This window comes from Palaemon carinicauda, chromosome 18 (assembly GCF_036898095.1).
Source record: "Palaemon carinicauda isolate YSFRI2023 chromosome 18, ASM3689809v2, whole genome shotgun sequence".
In the NCBI taxonomy this organism is placed as follows: domain Eukaryota; kingdom Metazoa; phylum Arthropoda; class Malacostraca; order Decapoda; family Palaemonidae; genus Palaemon; species Palaemon carinicauda.
The window spans coordinates 74,633,695-74,648,694 of record NC_090742.1 but is presented as its reverse complement, the minus strand read 5'-3'; the positions used below and the strand labels follow the sequence as shown (position 1 = coordinate 74,648,694).

Genomic DNA, 15,000 nt, shown 5'->3' with positions numbered 1-15,000 from the left:
CATTAATTACGGGTCATAACTATATTTCCAAATAACAAACATAGATTAAATTGCTTATTTCTATTCTATATCCACAGAGCTTTCACGGGAGATTTTCTAATGCAGCACCACCTTCTGAGAACTTTCTTTGAAGTACATCGTATTAAAATCCCTTGTCCTTTTCTTCCATAGATTTCAGGGGGCTCGTCCCTCTTCAAAGATCACTTTCTCAAGAACCACATGTAGTTAGGATAATCTTGTCCACCAGACATGTCGCAGGAACGACCGAACAGAGCTACTACAAGCGGACGTATAGACGACACACGAGCGACGAGAGCTCACTCGAAGTGTGGGGGGAGAAAGTCGCAATTAGGTTCAACAGATGGTCCGACGAACGATATCCAAGGGGGACGATGTAATAAATAATAAGAAAACGCGAAAACGCGACTCTTTCTCGTGTTCACTTAAAAGTCGAATTAGAATTCATACCTGTCAGGCTCAGTAAAAAGAAAACAGATATGATATTTGATGTAAAGAGCTTTACGTCAAGATATAAACATTGAGGGATTTACTCATTCTAATGAGGGAGAGATCTTTATCAAAATAACACTGTTATATTAACTCAATACGCCTGCAGCATAATGTCAACATTAAAAGTCGAATTAGAATTCATCCCTGTCTGGTTCAGTAAAAGAAAACAAATATTTGATGTAAAGGGCTTTGCGTCCAAAGAGTAATTTACCCATTAAATGAAGATATATTTTTCAAAATAACAATGTTTTAATAACTTAATACGCCTACAGCATATTGCCAGCATCTGAGAAGAGATTGATATAATGTTTTAACTATCTAACAGCGTAGGTGCGTGTCCGGAAGTCTCGTCATCTGAAAAGATCAAATCAGACTCCGGAAGAGAAAGCAGCAGCCAATCAAAAGTGCCAAATTAGAAAACTACTTCCTAATTGTCGTCTGTGATTTGTCAGTGATTTCTCTTCCTTTCTCTGAGTCTTTTCAAGTTCCGAACCAGACATCAATTATTCCTATTCGATTTGCACAACCCTAAAATTAGCAATAATGATAAAGTGGCGAATAAACAGCTCTTGATGAATTAATCACCGTCATTGAGTTTGACTAGTCGTTTATATTATTATTATTATTATTATTATTATTATTATTATTATTATGATTATTATTATTATTATTTATTTATCCATTTATTTATTCATTAATATTATCATTAAGACTACCTTAGCTACAACCTTCTTTGGAAAACCCGGATGGTATACGCCCAATGGCTCCAACAGGGGAAACAGTCCAGTGAGGAAAGGAAATAAGGAAACTGAAAGAAAATAAATAAACTACATGTGAAATAACGAACAATTAAAATATTTTCAGAACGGTAACAACATCAAAATCAACCTTTCATATTTAGAATACAAAAACTTCGACTTTGGCAGACAATACACAAACCACTAACTTTGCAATTCTAACAAGCGATTCTTCCATTTGGTCCATACTGCAGGTTTGAATTCAATTTAAGAGACGAACTCGCAAAGAAAAGCGAGTGACCAAGAACAGACGAATTCCGAAGAAACCGCGAAAGTCGGACGCAAAACAATTTTTGCTCTACATTACAGAAGAGGAAATGGATGGATGACGGTAGTGGAGGGGGGGGGGGGAGAAAATGACCGAATGGGAAAGATAAATGAATTAAGAGATACTCAATGAGATCGAAGGATGAAATATGCATGATACAATATTGTTTGCACTTCTGCTTCATTAATAGTACAAGTTGGCACCGGAAGCATTTTTTTCCACACTATCAATTAACAATGAATACATAATACACACAGAAAATTGCATTACAATCAAGTAATTACAATGATAACAGCATTTTTTTTCCTTTATTTCCCTGGGCTCCCAGTTTTGGAGAGTAGATGGCTGATCCATGTTAGCACCGCCTAAATAGTTATTTTATGCTTTACTTACTTACTTTGATGGCTGCTTTTCCGGTCCCATACAGCAGGAGAACCCCACTCTCTACAGGACCTCCGCTGTCGTTTTACCTTGATCGTTCAGAGTATTTATCGTTTCAGATCACGTATTGTTCATTTACTGTTAAATCGTCACTGTTGTAGGATTGTTTAAATAAGAAAGTCTTCAGTTTCCTCTTGAAAGCCTTAATGTCTTCAATCATATGAATGTTTCGTGTGAGCATATTATAGTTTCGGGGCCGCATATTTAAAGGCTCTGGAGCCTAAAGTAGACATGTATCTAGGTTCCAATAGTTTGAAGCCATTTGTAACTCTTCTCGCGTCGACACGATTTGTTGGCTTGCTATATACATTTCTTCTCACAGTAATACACGCATTCTGTACACATTTCTACTTACACCGTTTTGAATGTTTTATGAAGATAACATGTCCTATTATTTCATTTTACTAATCTTTCCCTTTATTACATGTTGCAGGTTATTGATAAATTTCCAATTTGTAACACTCATATTGTTCCTAATTTGTTGCTATCTTCTTCTTGTGATGCATCGATCTAATTTCCCCTAAGGAAAGAATTCTCATATTCCTTTCATTTGCAAATTTCTGCTTTGAGTTTTGGAGATCATGTATGTGTACGATGCGTCTCGTGGATGAAAATAACATCGAAATTGAGATTATGTAATTTAACGCTAAGTAAACAAACTATCCTTTTTCCAATTCTTGTACTGGATTTGCAAAACTTCAGACCCATATCTGAAGTTTGGAGGTTGATCGGTATTGACAGCAGGTTCATATTTTGGCGTCTGGCAAGTTCAGGTCTCCTTACCGTTGTAGGTGATCTTTACTTGAAAGGCGGCCTTGGGTCTCCTTACGGCACTCAATTCGAACTCTTCAGTGGATATTTGAAGTGTCAATATTTTATTCATCGGTTTGGGAATTTCGAGGGTCTTGGGATCCTAATATATCTCCAATTAGTTGTATTAATATTTCCCGGTATTTTATACAGAAATTGAATGGGGTGGGGAGAAGACCCGTAATAGAGAAGATCTAGGTAAAAAATAAAGATTCACTTGTTGCACGGTGGGTTTCCGCTTTCTGGACATTCCAAGGCTGTTTTCGTCTTTGTTCAGAGGATAACGGATGTATGTCATTTACTTACAAGATTTTACGCCTTCATTCTACATATTAGATAACTAGCTTCGATTTGAAACAACCTTTCAGTTTATTTTAAGATTGGTTTGTGGGCTAAATAGGATAGGTCTTTTATTTTTGTTTGGTGTGTGTGTGTCCAAAGATGTTACACGAAGCAACTAGGTATCTGCCTCTACAATTAGAGCACTTTATGAAATTGGGGGTTTTACTTCTTCCCGTAGGTCTTGGTTGGGCCTGTATAAGCTGCAAAATCAACGCACCTCAAGCGTAATAGCAAATAATACTCAATCCAGGCAAGACCTACAAACTACTTCTGTAGGTCTTGGTCCAAGGGCACGTCTTACAGTTGCCACGGTTATTATGAAGTTGACAAGGACTGGACTTCTACGAGATTTTCTTGCTCTCACGCTAGCTGCTTTCGGATAGTCAATCATACTGACAAAATTACAAATATTAATTTTCAGCAATTGAAAACAAATTTAAGATACATTTTTATACACTGTAGAGGGATTAACTTACATCGGCGCTCTACGATATGCTTTTTTCGAATTACTTAAAAGTAAAGAGAAAAGGCTAGCTTACTTTGTATCCGATATCACTAAATATCAATAGCAGGTCTCTTAACTTACCAGGAATCAACACTGGTGGTCAATAACAATGCCTCACAAGAAACAACCTATCAAAAGGGGGGCTAAAGAAATTATTGGTTTCATTCATAAATAATTTACGAAAATTATTGGTTTTATTCATAAATAATTTATGAAAATTATTGGTTTTATTCATAGCTAATTTACGAAAAGCATTGATTTCTTCAGAAATCATATAGGAAATTTATTGGTTTTATTCATATATTTTGAAAAATCATTGGTTTAATTCATAAATTTTGAAAAATCATTGGTTCTATTCAATTCAGAAATTTATTGGTTTTATTCATAAATTTTGGAAAATTATTGGTTTTATTTATAAATTTTGGAAAATTATTGGTTTTATTCATAAAATAATTAAGGAAAATTTTTGGTTTCCTCAGAAATCATTCAAGTCTAAACATATTAATAATCATGTAATTTTTCCACTTAACCTAACTATTAGTTTCTGGAACTCTGAAACCACAAATCCACTTATACGTCAAAAGGCCATTGATCTCTGATCGCAAGTTGAGATAATTAACGACCATGAGTAAAACAGACAATTAAGAGAAGACTCTCACTAATGCAATTTCTGTTCCGAGAGGTCGAGCTATAAAAGAGCTTTGTTATTTTACTTTCCTTTGTCATATCTGAAATAATGTGGACATAAAGGTAAAGATTGACTAATGTTAATGAAAGTATTCTAACAAAATGCATAGTATAACAGACCAACTACAGATATTAATATATCTTAAGGGTATGATATTAGTATGGAGCTTAATATTATCAACTCCTCGTATTAGAGTTTCATTGCAAAATCATATATGTGTATGAGAAGTAATGGCCTTTCATCTTCGGGGACTTCCGCTGAAGCTTGTGAATTTGGTACTTCCACTGAACTATTATTATTACTTGCTAAGCTACAACCCTAGTTGGAAAAGCAGGATGCTATAAGCCCAGGGGTGCCAACAGGGAAAATAGCCCAGTGAGAAAGGAAACAGAGAAAAATATTTTTTCTAGAAGCGTAACAACATTAAAATAAACATATCCTATATAAACTACAAAACTTTAACAAAACAAGAGGAAGAGAAACGAGAGAGAACAGCGTGCCCGAGTGTGCCCTCAAGCAAGAGAACTCTAACCCAAGACAGTGGAAGACCAGGGTACAGAGGTTATGGCACTACCCAAGACTAGAGAACAATGGTTTGATTTTGGAGTGTCCTTCTCCTTGAAGAGCTCCTGACCATAGCTAAAGAGTCTCTTCTACCCCAACAAGAGGAAAGTGGTCACTGAACAATTAGAATGCAGTAACTCCTTGGGTAAAGAAGCATTGATTGATAATCTCAGTGTTGTCAGGTGTATGAAGACAGAGGAGAGTAAGTAAAGAATAGGCCAGACTATTCGCTGTGTTTGTATGTGTGGGCAAAGGGAGAATGAATCATAACCAGAGAGAAGGACCCAATGTAGTACTGTCAGGCCAGTCAAAAGACCTCATAACTCTCTAGCAGTAGTATCTCAACGGGTGACTGGGGATCCGGCCAACCTACTACCTGAAACTTGAGAATTTGTATTTATACTTGTGAGATTTACTGCAAAACTGGCAGAAGTCTTCAAGGATCAAAACAACTGCTGTGAAGATGACAGCAAGATATACAAAGACACACCTTTCAAAAATTCTGTTTCTTTCACTGTTATGACAGCTTGATGATAGATACAACCGTAAACTAAAAGTAGTATGTTTTAACTCTCCAATTTTAGAGACTATTGTTGCTTACGTTATATATCTTTATATAGATGTGGACTGTCAAATTGTTTTGGAAAATTACTATCCTAACGATAATCATTATTATCACTATTCATAAGCTAAAATTTTCCCGTATCATCATTCATAATAAGCTAAAATTGTCCCGTATCATTATTCATAAGCTAAAATTGTCCCGTATCATTATTCATAATAAGCTAAAATTTTCCCGTATCATTATTCATAATAAGCTAAAATTGTCCCGTACCATTATTCATAATAAGCTAAAATTGTCCCGTATCATTATTCATAAGCTAAAATTGTCCCGTATCATTATTCATAATAAGCTAAAATTTTCCCGTACCATTATTCATAATAAGCTAAAATTGTCCCGTACCATTATTCATAATAAGCTAAAATTGTCCCGTATCATTATTCATAATAAGCTAAAATTGTCCCGTATCATTATTCATAATAAGCTAAAATTTTCCCGTACCATTATTCATAATAAGCTAAAATTTTCCCGTATCATTATTCATGATAAGCTAAAATTTTCCCGTATCATTATTCATAATAAGCTAAAATTGTCCCGTATCATTATTCATGATAAGCTAAAATTGTCCCGTATCATTATTCATAATAAGTTAAAATTTTCCCGTATCAAACTCGCAAAGAAATAACTTACCTACGAATATTCTAATGAATATAATGTTCATAGCAAAGAGCGCAAAGCAATAAGAAATAAAAAAAGGTGATAAGAAAATATCAAATAAAAAAAAATAAATTCAAAGGAAAAGAATCACCAAATCTCTTGAACCGAATCTCTTGGACAAACCAAAGTATGGGCGCATGGCGTTTGACATCCACATCTCAGACTCTAACTTATCATGAACAACCACGATACTGTCAGTAGATAGTTCCTCAATTTTCCCAGTAGCGGAAAATAATGAAAAACATTGGTATATGGAAGTCGTGACACCTGAACAAAATACGGATGTTGACGAGTAGCGAGTAGCGAATGAGAGGCGAGTACATTGATGACAAAGTTTTTTTTTTTATTGAAATAGAAAGCTTAGTTACCGTATATCTATACTACGAATAATCAACCTTATATAGTAGAGAAAGTATCTGGTTATATACATACATACACACACACACAATATATATATATATATATATATATATATATATATATATATATATATATATATATATATATATATATATATATAAATTTTCTTTACGGTCACATTCAACTCTGGAGTATTTATAACCTGGTGAGAGGAAAGTAAGTGTATGTGTGCATATATATGTAAATATTTACCCGTTATTTTTGATGGGTAGCGTACACTGATATCTAATATTTAGTAGTTTCAACTATATTCTTGAGTGCTTCCTAAACTGAATCTTACAAACACCAGTAATATCCGGTACTCACTAAATAATAGGAATTTTTCAAATACCCTCGAGAAAAAAAAATTAGTCTTGACTGTGTAATAGCTGTCTCATATTTCAATTCAATATTATACAAGGTTATAATGTTTAAACTCCATTTCACATCTGGTGGAGAGAGAGAGAGAGAGAGAGAGAGAGAGAGAGAGAGAGAGAGAGAGAGAGAGAGAGAGAGAGAAGCATCATCTACGTCATCCACCAAATTCATTTCAAGGGCAACAATTCCTTCAAGTTACGAAAAAACTAGTTCATTTCTTTTAGCGAGGCAGATTTGCACCGACTCGCAACGGTGCCCTTTTAGCTCGGAAAAGTTTCCTGATCGCTGATTGGTTAGAATTGTTTTGTCCAACCAATGAGCGATCAGGAAACTTTTCCGAGCTAAAAGGGCACCGCTGCGAGTCTGTGCAAATCTGCATGGCTAAAAGAAATTGACTATAGTAGTCCCCAATCGCATCCCAGTAGAAAACCTAACCAACGTAGGCCCACATGCTGAAAAAAAAAAATAACTACTTTCAGCAACATGTCACTTGTTCGTGTGAAGGAGATCAAGGACAAATCTTACGAATTCTTTTATATTTTCAATATTATCTCTGGGGTCACTTTGGTTTTGATTAAAAAAATGGCAACACAAATAATTTCTTCAACGATTATTACCTAAAGACGCGATGATTTTAAAAACGTTTCAAGCAGGTTTTCATAAACACAATAGAATATTAGAAATATGGATAGCAGAATTTGACTGTTGCAATCAACACTCATCCAACCACTTGGAAAATAAAATATTTAAATCCTAATCGTGATGAAAAATTCATTATTTACATGTATATGCAGGGGCATGGGACTGACAATATGCAGAAATTATTTAAATTTTTCATCTCAGCAAATTGAATATTGAAAGGTGCACTTCCATAGTGGAGAGAGAGAGAGAGAGAGAGAGAGAGAGAGAGAGAGAGAGAGAGAGAGAGAGAGAGATTCGTGTTTCCATAAAAAAAATGCCTAGAGGTTTAACTGAAATATACAAGTATAGATCTTTCTCAATAATTCTGTATAAAATATAAAATCATTTAATGTTCGGGAAGTTTGTAAATTGATATCATAAAAGTTTAAGCTTCAATACCACTCATATTAATTCAGCTATTCTAATTTCAATTTCATAATATTGGACATCGGATGGAGTCTAACCTAAATAATACAGTTTGCAAACGATGTCTGGTTTCAGCTTTCATACCTATCAACAAGTGTTATTTATAGCAAATCATGACCTCATACTGTAGAACAGGTAATTTCCCCGGCCTCAGGGGTTATAAGGATAGAATCAACATGGAGAGCAAAGGTTTTGACAGCCTTCTATGAATTCTCTGCCACTGACAACACTGAACTATTCTCTCGTTTAGACAAAGCAACATAGCTGTTAGTCTACATAAAGGCAGATGGAGATATAACCAGTACTCTTTAGATGCTTTCAACAGAGGCAAAAGTGACCAAAACTATGTTGACCGCTAGAGATAGGTTCTTCTGTGCACGCTACTCCACCAAAGGCACCAAAACCATCTCCGACCTGAGATGGCATTTCTTCTACTACAAGCATATGGAAAAAAAGTGACAAGCTACCTCCTCCCCTTGAAATTCTGAGACAACGTGTATTGAGAGTCCATCTCCAAGCCAGAATGTTTGGACAGGTCAGCACTGCTCTACAGGATTCCCAGGTGGATCCCCTGCAGATTGGCTACCACAAGAACAAAGCCAGAATGTTTGGACAGGTCAGCACTGCTCTACAGGATTCCCAGTTGGATCCCCTGCAGATTGGCTACCACAAGAACAAAGCCAGAATGTTTGGACAGGTCAGCACTGCTCTACAGGATTCCCAGTTGGATCCCCTGCAGATTGGCTACCACAAGAAGTCTGATGGCCAGCTGAGACCAACCCAGACAGATACCCTTCCAGCTCCAAGGCCCATCATTGATATTGATATACAAAACAGATGGTTGTTCTATCAGATGTTCTAGCAGAACAAAGAACTTACCTGCACCGATCTTTGAAGAGCGGGAGTGAGTCAGAATGATGAGGACAGACAGAACAGTATGAAACTGATGACAACGATGATAATAAAGACTCCTTGGTTGCCTAAAGATTAAACTAATATTTGTAATGAGGAACATGTTGGTTGATGTCTCATCACTTGTAAAACATTTGATAAAATAAAATATTTCAGCCAGATAAGTTTGTAGTTGAATCCAGCTTATTTATTTTGATATCAGTGGATTCGTTGGCACTAAAAAATTGTGGTTTAGCAGTCAAAACCATATTTCTGGGTTTTTAAGTTGAAAAATTTTCGGAAATCTTTGTTTACGGCAGTCATTTTGTAAAATCTAAGATGGCGGCCATATAAGTACCAGGTTAAATGAAAACATAGTTTTTTACAATTTCTAATACAATAACATTTCCAAAAGCTTAAGTTCTGATACTCTCCGCAAAAATATGATAAAGTCATATGGTGATCCCGACTATTTCAGAATATCATAAGCAAAAGTAATAAGGACGTTAATAAAATCTGAAAACTTATTAACAGTTTAGTTTAGCCAAAAAAACTACCTATTAAATATTCGGTAACTTTTTCAGCTTTATCACAAACGACCAAATCTCTCTCTCTCTCTCTCTCTCTCTCTCTCTCTCTCTCTCTCTCTCTCTCTCTCTCTCTCTCTCTCTCTCGTGGCTATAAAGTTTATAGCTTTAACCTTTTAATAAATTATGGAAATTGGGTTTTGTTCAAGCCTTGTCAGAGTGCAAATCACTGGTGAATGCCCATTTTTTAATGAATTCCAGCGTGATGTCAGCAAGATTAACTCACGAAAAAGTTTAATGAAAATACAAAAACCAATCTAGCCGTCCTTCGATTCTTTCCAATTTGACATTTTGCAACAAACTGTTGTTTCTGAATAGATGGTGTCTGGAACCGAACATGAAATTTGACCAAGCTCTCTTATATAATCAAATCGACTTTAATATTTAGACTCAAGTCATATTTTAACGTAAATTGAAGCTAAGCTCACCACAAAAGGTATACTTTCATTATTAATTTTTTTTTCATGACACAGAATATCAATTGGGAATTAAAACATTAGTTTTAGCTAGCAGACGGTATTCCAAACCCAAATAAGAGCGACAACATTAAGGAATTACATATAACATGCTTAGAAATACCAAAGGAACAACAAAATAACAAAACCGCATGCAAGTGTACGCACAACTAAATACATAAATATGCGACAATGACTTTGAAGACCCACTTTCTAGGTAATGTAGTTCCTCCGATTTCGCGCTGACCAGCAACAGCTCTCGGTAACGAGCGTAATCGCGAATACAATAAAATGATATTTACCACACTCATCCGCCAGATGACTAGTCTTAGGCGCTCTTTCACTTTTACAAGAGCCGTATCATTGCCTTCGCCAAAATTCTTCGATTTTGCGAAGGGTATGTATTCACCCCTGTCTGCTTGTTATTAGTTTGTTTGTTTGTTTGTGAGCAATTTTACGCAAAAACATCAGCATCGATTTTGACTAAACTTGGTAGTCATGTTGGGTATGACCCAAGGAATAGTCTGTAACATTTCGAATATAGTACATAAAAGTACAAGTACGCAGCAGTACCTTGAAAATAATCGCAATGGTAACTGAATAGCAAATATTTTGTTAGTTTACTTTTTGTTTGTGAACATTATCTATCAATTACATAACCTACTTCAGCGAAACTTGAAGAAAATACATTGATGTATAAGTACATCATAAGAGCAACATAAGACTGCTTGGCGTGAAGGAGGCATGCTCTCTACCGAGTGATCATACAAGAAGCTTATCGACAATGAATAAAAGCAATATACACACACACACACACACACACATACATACATACATACATACATATATATATATATATATATATATATATATATATATATATATATATATATATATATATATATGGGTTGGAGCTGTTTCAATGGAGCATGTAAATGAACAAGCATTATCGTGACCGATGTGGTAACGTCCCTGACTGGTGAACACCAGACTTGGGTTTGAGTTACGCTCAAACTCCTTAGTTCCTTAGGTTGCTGCTACCTCACCATCCTCATGAGCTAAGAATGGGGGGTTTGGGGGAGCTTATAGATCAATATCTTGAATCATCAGCAGCCATTGCCTGGCCCTCCCTGGCCCTAGCTTGGGTGGAGAGGGGGCTTGGGCGCTGATCATATATATACATGGTCAGTCTCTAAGGCATTTTCCTACTCGATAGGGTCATGTCACTGCCCCTTGCCTCTAGCATTCATGAGCGGCCTTTAAACCTTTAAATGTGGGGAAATACAACAGGAACAGTCCAATTTAGTGAGCAGGGAACAACAGACGAAATAGTTTTGAGCAAGGTCCTATTGACGTTGAGTGATTGGTCATGAGCAGCAAAAAAAAAAGGGGGGGGGGATTGAGGCTGTGCAAACAACGTGTAGGATGACATGATCGGCGGGTAAAAGCGAGATGAAGGATGATGAATGATGATGGAGGATTGAAAACGTCACGAAGGATGACTGGGACTTGAAAATGGATGAAGGATGATTGTGGATTAAAATATGATGAAGGATGATTGGGGATTAAAAATAGATGAAGGATGATAGGAAGAAGAAATAGTTATGAAGGATACTTGGCAAGTGGAAAGGGACGAAGGAAGACTAGTGGGTGAGAAAGTGATGAAGGATGATTGGTGTGTGAAAAGATAATGAAGTATGGTTGAGAAGTGAAAATTTAATGATAAAAAAGAATTGAAGAGGAACAGTGGTAAATAATAATGGGGGATAAATACGTCACTGAAGATGACGGCGGGTGAAAATGTTATCAAGATTGATTGGCGGGAGAAAATGTTTTCAAGACTGATTGGCGGGTGAAAATGTTATCAAGATTGATTGGCGGGTGAAAATGTTTTCAAGATTGATTGGCGGGAGAAAATGTTTTCAAGACTGATTGGCGGGTGAAAATGTTATCAAGATTGATTGGCGGGAGAAAATGTTATCAAGATTGATTGGCGGGAGAAAATGTTTTCAAGATTGATTGGCGGGTGAAAATGTTATCAAGATTGATTGGCGGGTGAAAATTTTATCAAGATTGATTGGCGGGTGAAAATTTTATCAAGATTGATTGGCGGGTGAAAATGTTATCAAGATTGATTGGCGGATGAAAATGTTGTCAAGATTGATTGGCGGATGAAAATGTTGTCAAGATTGATTGGCGGGTGAAAATTTTATCAAGATTGATTGGCGGGTGAAAATGTTTTCAAGATTAATTGGCGGGTGAAAATGCTATCAAGATTGATTGGCGGGTGAAAATGTTATCAAGATTGATTGGCGGGTGAAAATGTTTTCAAGATTAATTGGCGGGTGAAAATGCTATCAAGATTGATTGGCGGGTGAAAATGTTATCAAGATTGATTGGCGGGTGAAAATGTTATCAAGATTGATTGGCGGGTGAAAACATGATGTAGGATGATTAGGCCGCGAAAACGAGATTAAGCATGATTGGTGTAAAAAAAATGAGAAAGAATGAAGGGTTGTGTAAACGTGATGGAGGAAAATTGGCAATGGAAATATAAAGAAAGATGATTGGGTGGGTTAAAGATGAAAAATGATTAGGTGAATCGGTGATGAAGGATGATTAGAGGGGAAAGATGATTATTGGAAATAAGTGATGAAGGATGACTTAGAGGAATTATATGAAGGAAAATTGTGGGAAACAAGATGAAGGATAATGTGGGGAACATGATGAAGGACGATTGGGGAAAAAATGAAGGATGATTGGGGAAAACATGAAGAAGGATGACTGGGGGAAAGGTGATGGAAGATGATTGGGGGAAACATAATAAAGGATGATTGGGGAAAACAGGATGAAGGATGACTGGAGGAAACGTGATGAAGAATGATTGGGGAAAACATGACAAAGGATGATTGGGGGGAAACATGATGAAGGATGATTGGGGGAAAACATGATGAAGGATGATTGGGGGGAAACATGATGATGGATGACTGGAGGAAACGTGATGAAGGAAGATTGGGGAAAACCATGATGGAAGATTGGGGGAAACCATGATGAAAGATGATTGGGAAAACATGATAAAGGATGATTGGGGGTACACGATGAAGGATAATTGGGGAAAACATGATGAAGGATAATTGGGGAAAACATGATGAAAGATGACAGGGGGGAACATGAAGAATAATTGGGGAAAACATGATATATATATATATATATATATATATATATATATATATATATATATATATATATATATATATATATATATATATATATATATATATATATAGCGTCTGGAAATCCATCCTTTTAGAGATATATTTAGGCCCTTTTGGTTGATTGATTGATTTGAAGGTCTCTGGCATCCTGACATCGAAGTTAGGCTCTTTTGGCTCTGTCTTTATTGAAGTTAGTTTTGAACCCTATTAGCCTAATTCCACCCAAGAGTCAGTAAACCAAAAATTATCATTGTTTATATCGACAATCAAACCCAATAAAAATGTACCTTTATAAACGAAGTATGCAAACTGCTCTTCATTTATTATTATTATTATTATTATTATTATTATTATTATTATTATTATTATTATTATCCAAGCTACAACCCTAGTTGGAAAAGCAAGATGCTGTAAGCCCAAGGGCTCAAACAGGGAAAAATAGCCCAGTGAGGAAAGGAAATAAGGAAATACATAAATGATGAGAATAAATTAAATTAACAATATATCATTCTAACAGCGTCAAAACAGATATGTCCTATATAAACTATTAACAACGTCAAAAACAGATATGTCATATATAAACTATAAAAAGACTAATGTTATTCTGGTCAACATGAAAACATTTGCTCCAACTTTGAACTCTTGAAGTTCTACTGATTTAACTACCCGATTAGGAGGATCATTCCACAACTTGGTAACAGCTGGAATAAAACTTTCATTTAACATTCAGTTCTTATAAGTAACGAGTTATATAAACTAATAACATTGTTTCATTTAATATGGGTTTAAAATGTATAAACTCTCGAAAATACTACACTGAAATAATAACGTTAAGGAAAAAAAACCGTCTTCGACCTTTTTATAACGACTATTGACAAAAAGACTGAAAAAAAAAGACCAGGATTGACAAAAAGACTGAAAGAAAGACCAGAATTGACAAAAAGACTGAAAAAAAGGACCAGGAACTGAAACACCAGCCTAAGAAAGAGTACTCCCACCACATAAACTGCTCAAAATTTTCCACTTGACTGAAAACCTTTTCCAAAGATTTCTTTTTCTCCCCAAGCAGATGAAACAAAAATAAAACCCGTTTGCACTGAATAGGAGGAAGTTAACGGAAAGACTAAAGACTGAAGGTCTGGCTAAAACGAGTGAGTTTTGAAGCGAACAAATGAGCAAGGTCGTTATTATAACGCTGGCTGTGTGGCTTTCTTGCGAGGTTACGGCAGTTCAATGCCTCTTTTTTTTTTTAACCTCGCTAGGTTCTATATATATTGGTACCAGGAAGTTCCTGGTATAAACATGTCTGATAGAAACTATACAAAGAATTCCACAATGTCATCAAGTACACGGAAAATCGAGCTTCAAAGGCTAATTAGTGTAAGCGTTATAACTTTCATATAACTCAATATTCAATATATATATATATATATATATATATATATATATATATATATATATATATATATATATATATATATATATATATATATATATATATATATATATATATATATATATATATATATATATATATATAGCCTATATATATATATATATACTCGTGTACGCAACCCGTCAAAAATAACTGTTAAATATTTAGTAGATATGTACACACATGTACACAGATTCAACACTTCCCACCCCTCACCATACCCTAATTACAGCCCCTCTCACTAGGGTATATGACTACTCCTTTTCCCCTACCAGAGACGGGGAGAGATAGAATAGTTACGTCTTGCCACTGAAAGTGACCAGAAAGAA

The 15,000-nt window shown here is 35.4% G+C and overlaps 1 protein-coding gene across 2 annotated transcripts in view; it reads right to left on the bottom strand.

The window, feature by feature from the left end:
* Nucleotides 1–15,000, bottom strand: part of LOC137657899 (venom dipeptidyl peptidase 4-like) — a 352,664-nt gene that overhangs the window by 169,790 nt on the left and 167,874 nt on the right. The gene's annotated exons all lie outside the window — the stretch shown is intronic.